At 43.6% G+C, this 9,029-nt stretch overlaps 1 pseudogene; it reads right to left on the bottom strand.

Moving 5' to 3' along the window:
- Positions 1 to 807: 807 nt before the first annotated feature.
- On the bottom strand, positions 808 to 2,592 carry LOC131256358 (wall-associated receptor kinase 5-like; annotated as a pseudogene).
- Positions 2,593 to 9,029: the final 6,437 nt, after the last annotated feature.

Below are 9,029 nucleotides of genomic sequence, written 5' to 3'. Positions count from 1 at the left end.
TAACTCATGCTTCGTGAACGGACCCACAGAACTTAGTAACCTCAACCCAAAGTTAGGTTGTTGCCAGCCAATCCGCTTCCGTTACACTGGGCGGAGCCAGAGACTGACGGTCTAGTTAGGGCTTTGTGGAGCCCAACATGATGTACGTTATTTACCCACTCCCCATCCGTGCACTTTATTTTCGGGCACTATCCTCAAAAAGAGACAAATTAAAGCGCTGGGTGTGACACCATGTATCAAGGGTAGACACTCAATATATACTGTTTCTTGTGGTGTAGTTCACTTGGGCCTTCGACCTACCTACTTTTTTGGCTCATGCCATAAGATAAGCTTTCAAAATGAATGCTGCTTCTCTCTCCAGAATTACACTTAACTATAATTACATTGTTTGGTTTGGAGTGTAGTTTTCCTCAAGTATTAAGAGGAGAGCGATCAAAAGGCGAGAGCTGCCTATCACAACCTCAGAAATCAACATTTTATGTTTATCTTTTTTCATCTAAATCAATATCCATATTTTTAAGCAAAATCTTGGAAACGTGAATCGAATTCCACTTTTACAAAAACAGCAGCAAACTTAATTGCCATAGATATCAAATTCATTTCCAAGTATTCTCTCAATCCAATCACTGATTTGGAACAGAGCTTAATTAGAAGTTTGGCTGTGGTGTTTACAAAGAAAAGAGAGTTCAATACAAGGAACTTCTGACGACGTAAGCTCTCCTTTCTTCTTTTTCCCTTTGTGACATTCTCTCGTCAAAAACATTTCCCAATTTTGTGGATAGGAAGATCTTAAATCATAACCACATGATAAAGATCAATGACAAAAGATCATATATAACAATTGTTAGTAGGAGATGCTATTATTTTTAGATCTGTTGATGTCTTCATATACAAAACTAACCTCCTATGAGATCAGCTTAATTTAAAGAGTTCACATATATAAACCATACATAAGAATCTTATCTGATTGATTTTCTTACAACAAAATCCACTTCTTGATAGCGTATCTGTTTTGCTAAATCATCATCATCTTTTATCTAATGGCATCATCATGTGGTTTCTTAAACTGTCGAATGCATTAGAATCGCCCATGTCAAAGCCTGGAACTTCACCTAGCAAGCGCTCACTCTCTTCGTGCTCGTCTTGAACCCACGGATGATTCTCAAGCAATCTCAACCCTTCGAGCTCCATGGCCACTTCTTTCATCAAGGGCCTATCTTCCCCCCTTAGTTTCAAGCATCTCTTGGCAAGCTGGGCAACTGCCTCTACCTGTTCGATCCTTCCTTCACTCACAACTCGATCCTCTAAAACCTCGACTAGCCTATTCTCTTTCATGTAGGAAACAAAATGCATTGCTAGGTTCCTCTCCCTTTCGGATCTCTCCAAACATAATGGCATTTTCCCTGTTAAGAGCACCACCAGAACCACTCCAAAGCTATAAACATCGCTCTTCTCAGATAGCTGACTCGTATGGAAGCATTCCGGGTCCAAGTACCCTAAGGTCCCTTATACCAATGTAGTCAGTTGAGCATGATCCAAAGGAACCAACCTTGAAGCTCCAAAATCAGCCACTTTAGCATTGTAATTATCATCCAAAAGTATGTTTGCGGACTTGATGTCTCGATGGATGATTGGCACAGATGCCGCGGAGTGGAGATAGGCAAGTGCCCCAGCCATTTCCGCAGCGATCCTTAACCGGTTATCCCATGAGAAGAAGGATGTGGGGCCCGCTACGCCGTGGATATGATCGAAGAGGGTCCCATTGGTGATGAATTCATAGACCAGCATTGGGACCTCAGTCTTCAAACAACACCCCGAGAGCTTCACAACATTCTTATGGTTGATTTGCGAAAGAATAACGACCTCATTTATGAACTGCTCAATTTGGCTATCATCTACTAGCTTAGACTTTTTAATGGCGACGATCCTATTGTCAGCCAAAATTCCTTTGTAGACGGTGTCGTAGCCACCATTTCCAAGGATTCAATTTTCATTGTAGTTGTTCATAGCTCTTTTGAGCTCTTTTGCAGTGAAAATCTTAGCTGCCTCGACCGTGCCTTCACGCGAAGAGAGCTGCTGTTGTAGTAGGTAACCTCCATTTTGTTGAAAGAATTTCTCTCTGAGTTTGATGATATTTCGCTTCCAAAGTCCCCAGTACAACCGAGAAGTTCCAAGAAGCAGAAGTAAGAGTCCTGATCCACAACCTGCACAAGTTACTCCACAAGCATCAATTTGGGTTCTGATCAATGATCTACAGTACATGATAATTAGGTTCAATCATCAGAAAGACCCAACTGTTTTTTGTGAATGAGATGAGTGTTGGTGGGCCCAAGCATTAGGATGTCTTTGGATGCAGTCCATTTTTTATTTCTCATTAAATAAGCAGAGACCATAGTCCAAAAACTCGAAAACTAGATTCCTAGCTGGGTCGAGTGAACTCGAAGACTTGATAGGGTGGGTTTTCGTTTGACTCGATTCGGTATTTTAATAACTAATTAAAAATATTTAGTTTAGGTAAAATTTTAAATTGTTGGAAAAAGATAAATTAAATAAAAACCTAAAGAAATAACAGTTTTGACTCGACCGAGTTTTGAATTGAGTCAACTGAGTTTTAAAACTATAGTAGACACTGGCATTTATGACGTTGCTCTTTTTTTTTTTTTTTTTCAATGAGGCTAGAGATGTAAGTTGTCAATCTCCCACAAATGCATTCATATGTTTATGCATGTGTTCCAAAATCCAAAATGTTTATCAAACTCATCTTCATGGAAAATCCAAACTCAGTGAGCCTGAGTCAATAACGTAGGCCAAATTCAGCTGAGTTGAAACTCGACTCAGGACTAAACTAGTCCGTCCGAGCTGCAGAGTTTTTAAACCATTGGCAGGCTACGCAAAATCATCATTCTGAATAGGGTCGGACCTACAGCTTTAAATCCAGGCCAAAGCCAACCTAGAATCAATGATTGCACCGAGTGGTGAATGGACCTCACGCGGCTCAAAATTCAATGATCGAACAATAAAAAAATGTTTACTTCATCATGTGTGACTCAATAGGGCCCATTTCAAGAACGGTCCAGATCACTTTATTGTTCTACCATGTGGCCCGTTTGCCACAAGCGCCAGACAAGGCTTATCATTGAACGGTGGAATGACTATGATATAGGAAACGATGTTGATTACATATGATCCTCAGCCTCAGTTTTTAGTTTGTATAAATGAGGTGCAAGATCTGGTGATCAAGACCGTTGATCTAAGAAGACAAAGTTTGGATGTATAGCATCCTCCGATTTGGGAGATTTTTGGGGCGTGATCCATCTTCTGCATCATCCATCAAATCAACGGTCTGGATGATTGAAATTCAAAGGGCTTGCGAAATGCTTACCTAGTGTAACCTTGATTACTGGAAAATCTGCACCGGATGAAACCATGGAAGGAGAAATGCAGCCAATGCCATCTTTTCTACCGTCGCCTGTTAGGCGTAATGGGCATTAACAACAATAACTCCCCGCAGAGTTTTTACAGGCTAATTCTGATATGCAGGGATTCTTCGTGGGGTCCGCACATTCATCGATATCTGTCCATGTCATGACCCACTCAATCATAACCACTAACAATACATAGATATTAATTAGATATAAGCATCAGACCTAACGTTGTAGGTATGGGATTCATGTATATATCTCAATTCAGATAGAAAAAATAGTCGGACCGACTGTCAGATTGGTGGCTATCTTTGTATTCAATTTGGACCGGTACTTATTTTCTGTTTCAACCGTCCATTGTAGGTCCTCGATCAGCCAGTTACGGTTTGTATGTTTAGTGGATTTGCAGGTTAGGATCCATCTATAATAGGGGTAATGATTTGGAACGTTTAATTTGAGGAGGGTTCATATAACAACACTAAAAGGGGAGGAAGCTTTTTAGTGCATGGAAAGGAAAAAAAAACAAATCCCTATAGTTGTAGCAATATGTCATGTTATGTAACGACCTTGGAATTTTTGTGCTAATCTTTCCTTAAGTAGTTGTTTTGGGGTAATTAGCGCTTTACTCGATTGCTTGTGAAATCCGCATCAATCACTTTAAATTGTATCTGCATGGCTCTAAACGTGTAGATTAGTGAGCGCTACATTACTCTGGAACCTGGGATCCATCGCTAAATCCAGTTGTTTTGGGAAATTTTTGGAAGATCTGGATCGGACCTAGACCGCGCGTCGAAAGTCCGATGGCGATGATCTTAGGCTGTTGCGGTCATCGAGTTGGGCTTGGTCATCTCCTCAAAAATCAAGTCCATCTGATGTTCTGGGTTGATTTGCTTGAGCTCGGAGTGAAGAGTGTGAGAACGGTTGGAATTTATTAAGCTTTTATTGAAATCTGAGTCGTGTCGCTTGCGCGACGATTTTAAGCTATCTGACCGTTAGATTCTGACCCAATTTCACCCTCTGATCAGGATAGTTGGCCCAGGCATATTCTAGTGCTTGTGGACCTGATCGAGTTTCCGTGACCGTTGAATTGAGTGTGGTCCGCCACGGCTGATCTGAAGAGCCGGTCGGTATGAAAACTTTGCTTGACCTAGATCCATGGTCAAGGAGCTTAAGTCCGACCTTTCGTGGTTATAGGCCCACCAGAAGTGCTTCGTTGGATCGAGAAAGGCTTACTTTGGTTATAACCTAAGTATACCTTGTCCCTAGGGTTATTTTCATCAAGTAAAGACCTATTTATAGTCCTTAAACCCTAGTCCTCTTTTCCATACGATTTTCTCTAACCCTAGCTTGGAAAGAGAGTGGAAAAGAGAGAGAAAGTGAGAGAGATAAGTTGGTGAATCATCTTGGATTCTTCCTTGTTCTTCTTTATCTTTGAACCTTCACTTTGAATCGTTCTTCTGACGGTTCTGAGTTCTTTTGGGGTAAGTTAACCTAACCCTAACCTGTGTTAGAGCTTAGATAAGACTTGGTGTTGTTGTATCTCATTTCCAACTTTGTTCTAGGGTATTCTAACGCCGTTGACGAAGACAACTCGTCTAAATCAGTTCGGTGGTTCTTTCTTCGCTTAAGGTGCGGACTTTAAGTGTATAGGTTATGGTTTTCAAGGCTTTCAATCCCAGTTAGTGATTTATTCTTGTTATGGATGAGATTTCACATGTCAAATGTTGTGTTTACGTTGCTTTCCTGATATGCATGTGCTATGGTGAGATTTGTGTATTCTATGTGTATTTATAAAGTACCGTATACGTATAAAATACGCACTTGTGTTTGCCATGATTATTTGTCATGTATGTATGCTAGATGCATGTATGACAACTCCTTGGTAAAAGGAATTGTCTAAGTGCATGTATTCCAACATACGTCATGTATGTTGTTCCATGTATGCTAAGTGTTTGTAGAAATGCATGAATGACCTAAGTATAATTGATTACACGAATTGTGGGCGTTGAGAAGTGATTCTCAATACTCCTATTGATATGCATAATTTCCCTTATGCAAGTTACATTCCAAGTTATTTAAATTCAAGCACTACTTGTGCTTACATTTATGTTAAGTTGATATTCCTCAAGTGCTCATATACCATGATTTAAGCTGTTGTTCCATTACTGTTTTACATTCCATATGAATATCTGTTGTAGTGTAAGGTGTGTGGGACTATGCATTAGTCCAGGAAATCGGTAATCGACTCTATATTCGTGGTTGAGATTGCTTTCGCCACGTAGGACGTATTAGACGAACCCGAGCCGTATTAGAGTTGGCGGCAGTGGTTTGGCCACGCGGAGTGTTTGCGCACTCTATGTCGTTCAATTCAACGTGCGCTCGTGTTAGTCGAGTTCGTCAAGTAACCCGATTGCCCGATGTATGTTAACCATGTATGGACGCTACTGCTTGAATCTAGGGTACCGAACTTACCAGTGACATCCTATTAACTATGGTACTTGATCCGCTAAGCCTCATGAGCCGAACATGGTGGTATGGGACACCGTGGTCGAGCTGTCGGCCTACGCTGGGGTGACAAGCCTCCCCGTAGTGACCAGTGAGCAACTAACCTCGTGAGTCGATTATGGTGGTATGGGACACTATATTCGTGCTGTCGGCCTACATTGATTGGTGACGAGCCCTTTGTAGTGACCTCGAGCATACCTGGATACCGCAATGAGGTGACGAACCGAACTGTGGTAGGAAGGGCATGAAAGGCGTGCATTGATTGGTGACGAGCTCTTTGCTACGACCTCAAACATATGATCGTATGAGATGTCTAAGATTGACGACCCTAGTATGGATTACCGTTTGGATGGCGACATGAGGAAGGTATCTTAGCTTCCCAATCCTGTTGTGTGAAACAGACTAATAACAACTTGGTAATCATATCCATGCACCGCATTTGCATGTGCTTTGTAGATGTGGCGCACTTTGAGGCGATGTCATGCGTAACGTAAGATGAAGACGCTGGGGGTGTACGCGTGAGGGCACGCATCGTACCGCATTCATACTTGCATTAACAAGAGTACTTAGGATTTATTTAATTGTCCTGCTTTATCATTACTGTTTGATTGAACTGATAACATGTTAACCAGTGCCTTATTGTTTCACTGAGTTGATCACTCACTCCCACGTTTCTGGGGCGGTGTTAAACACCCACCAGACTCTGTCTTAGGCCCTGATGTTGCAGATGTGGATGCGACGTCTGAGGCAGAGCGGGAGCTGGATGACGACGAGGTTGCCTTCTCCTATATGCAGTTTTCAGACGGGTTCTAGCGAGCCTCGGTCTGATGCGCGGGATCTTTGGGATTATTTTTAGAAACTTAAATGATGTAACTTGATACTTATAATTTTGTTAAATAACACTTTCATACGATCTGGCTTGTATATGTAATTCAGGGATTTACACTTGTACACATATTTTGCTATAAGTCTTCCGCTTGGTTTATTCACTTATCCCTGAATCATATCTGTGTTTTGGCTTAATCTATTTCATGTTTTATGCACTAATACAGTCAACATACATCCTTCATTAAATATGTTGCATAAGTGATGTTTTGGAACTCGGGAGCTGAGTTATGCTCGACTCCCGAATTTCAGGGCGTTACAAGTTGGTATCAGAGCATGATCTGGATTAAACCGGACCTGGATTATGGCCACACACCGCACGTTGTCGTTACTTTAGTGTAATTGGGTGCGGGTCTATTATCGCTTTTGTGTTTGTGCTCCGTAGCTTCTATTGGCGAACGTTCCTTGAAAACCTTCGCCGAAATCGAGTCTGTACTCTTACCTGATCACACACAGCGACCCGAAACCTTTCCCAGACCCTCTATTAATGAGTTTAGACGGTCTATCTTCCCTTTTTTCACCTTTAAACCTTCTAGAAATCGCTATTTGTACCAGATTTCTGTCAGAATGACCCGATAGGTGTCAAACCACGCAAGGGGCCAATCGGGGCATTTTCTGTGGGACCTAGGGGGGACCACTTGTTTTGGACCAAGGGGGACCAGGAGGGCCTCGCCAAAACGGCGAGGCATCGCCGGACTGTCCAGAGACCGGCGATGCCATCGCCGGTCGCCGGGCCGGGTCGCGGCGGGCCGATGCATCTCCGGCCTAGTGTGGCCCACCCCTCTACAGTTTTACCTTAAAACCCATTCCTTTTACCTATTTTCTTCACAAAATCCACTCCCAAGCTTTCCTTTTCTTCCAAAACCTCTCCAAATCCTCTCAAATCTCTCCCCAATCTTCATCTTCCTCCATTTTTCGTGCAAACCCATCACCCCATCTTCAAAGCTTCCTTCCCATCGCTGATTTCTCCTTGTTTCCTTCTCATTTGAGCCCTTGCTATCCCTATTTGGCTAATAGTTGTATGGAAGCTTCACCATCTTCCTATTTTTCTCTTTCTCTCATTTCTCATGGCCCTCTTTGAGATTGTGACGGCCATCTTTTCCATTTCTTCCCTTCTTTCCTTGATGGGGAAGAAGAGAGCGCCCGTGGATGAAGCCGGGCCGAGCCGCCCAACCCGTGCACGGAGGCCGAGAGGTGCCGCCACTAGCACGTCCGCCACACGCGAGTTTCAGACGAAGTGTGACCTCGATCCTCGAGCTCCCGTTAGTAGGACCTTGTTGGCGGAATTGTCGCATAGAGTTTATGAAGGGCGTAGAGTCCTTTTTGAGGCTCATGTTGATCCGTGGCTCTTTGGTGAGTTCTTCTTGTTGGAGCGCCTAGAAGGGGCTGGTTGGGGTCCCTTGTTTGAAGGCGAGTATCGCGCGAATGCTAGCACTGTTCGGGCCTTCTATGCCAACATTCTGGAGCCTTCGCTGGATCCTCTGCAGTTCAAGATTCCCTGTGGTAGCGGTCGAGTTGGTATTGTCAATGTTGCTTTGATATCCTGACTCTTGAAGGTGCCACTTGGGGAAGTGCATGCCAACGAGAAGAATGTGGACAGTGTGCGCGAGAGGGATCGTCGCACCCGATCCTTGTGTGGTCGTCTGGTTGAATGGCAACCGAATAGGAGTCTTTTGGCTTCTCACATGACGGACGACTTCCGTTTGCTTCACCACATCTTTACGTTCAATGTATATCCAAGGTGGAGCAACCGCAGTGAGTGTACGCCCCTGATGGTGGATTTCCTATATCAGGTGGGGCAGGAAGCGAAGTTGTGTGTGCCGACGTACGTCCTGCGCCAGATTATTCTCATCGCTCGTTCGAGTAGAAGGACCGAGTCGCTTCCCTTTGGCCGCCTCATTTGCAAGATCGCACATGAGTTTGGCTATAGGCTTGGAGCTGAGAAGCCGGTTCCTGTTCGTCATATCAATTTGAGGACTCTCAAGCTGATGGAGGTTGGTTCTGGTCGGCTTGCCTCAGAGGGTGAGGCTGAGTCTGAGAGCGGTGATGATGAGAGTTTTGCTGAAGGTGGTGCAGAGTCTGAGGAAGGAACAGAGCAAGACGAGGAAGAGATTGAGGCACAGGATTCGATTGATAGCTCTCCTCCTGTGGTGCCAGAGCAGGGTGCAGAGCAAACTGCCAGATATGCCCGTCTTACACGGCTTGAAGAAGGGCAAG

This window comes from Magnolia sinica, chromosome 9 (genome assembly GCF_029962835.1).
Source record: "Magnolia sinica isolate HGM2019 chromosome 9, MsV1, whole genome shotgun sequence".
Lineage (NCBI taxonomy): Eukaryota > Viridiplantae > Streptophyta > Magnoliopsida > Magnoliales > Magnoliaceae > Magnolia > Magnolia sinica.
The sequence above is the reverse complement of the archived record's forward strand: the minus strand, read 5'-3'. Positions and strand labels throughout refer to the sequence as shown.